This window comes from Aptenodytes forsteri, unplaced genomic scaffold, assembly GCF_000699145.1.
Source record: "Aptenodytes forsteri isolate BGI_AS27 unplaced genomic scaffold, ASM69914v1 Scaffold87, whole genome shotgun sequence".
Classification (NCBI taxonomy): Eukaryota; Metazoa; Chordata; class Aves; order Sphenisciformes; family Spheniscidae; genus Aptenodytes; species Aptenodytes forsteri.
Genome location: NW_008796041.1, coordinates 979,044 through 979,316, shown reverse-complemented (window position 1 = coordinate 979,316; position 273 = coordinate 979,044). Strand labels below are relative to the sequence as shown.

The following is a 273-nucleotide window of genomic DNA, read 5'->3' as shown; positions in this document are numbered from 1 at the left end:
TGTGTTGGTTTTATTTTTTTACTGTTATTGGATGAGGAATATTAGGCAGCTGTCATCTTTAAAAATGCTTAATAGTGAAATAAGTGGCGATACAAACATCAGCATTGTTGCTAGCTTGCAGCATCAGCACCCTGCTGAGATGAAGAGGGTGTTTTTTCCCCTGTCTGTGACTATATTAGTTCATTTTTTAATCTCCTTTTCTTTCCAAGTGTTGTGGTTTAACCCCAGCTGGCAACTAAGCCCCACACAGCTGCTCGCTCACAACCCACCCCC

General features: G+C 41.8%; 1 protein-coding gene across 2 annotated transcripts in view; it reads left to right on the top strand.

Annotated features, from left to right (window-relative positions):
• Positions 1 to 273, top strand: part of USP6NL (USP6 N-terminal like) — a 128,800-nt gene that overhangs the window by 97,810 nt on the left and 30,717 nt on the right. The gene's annotated exons all lie outside the window — the stretch shown is intronic.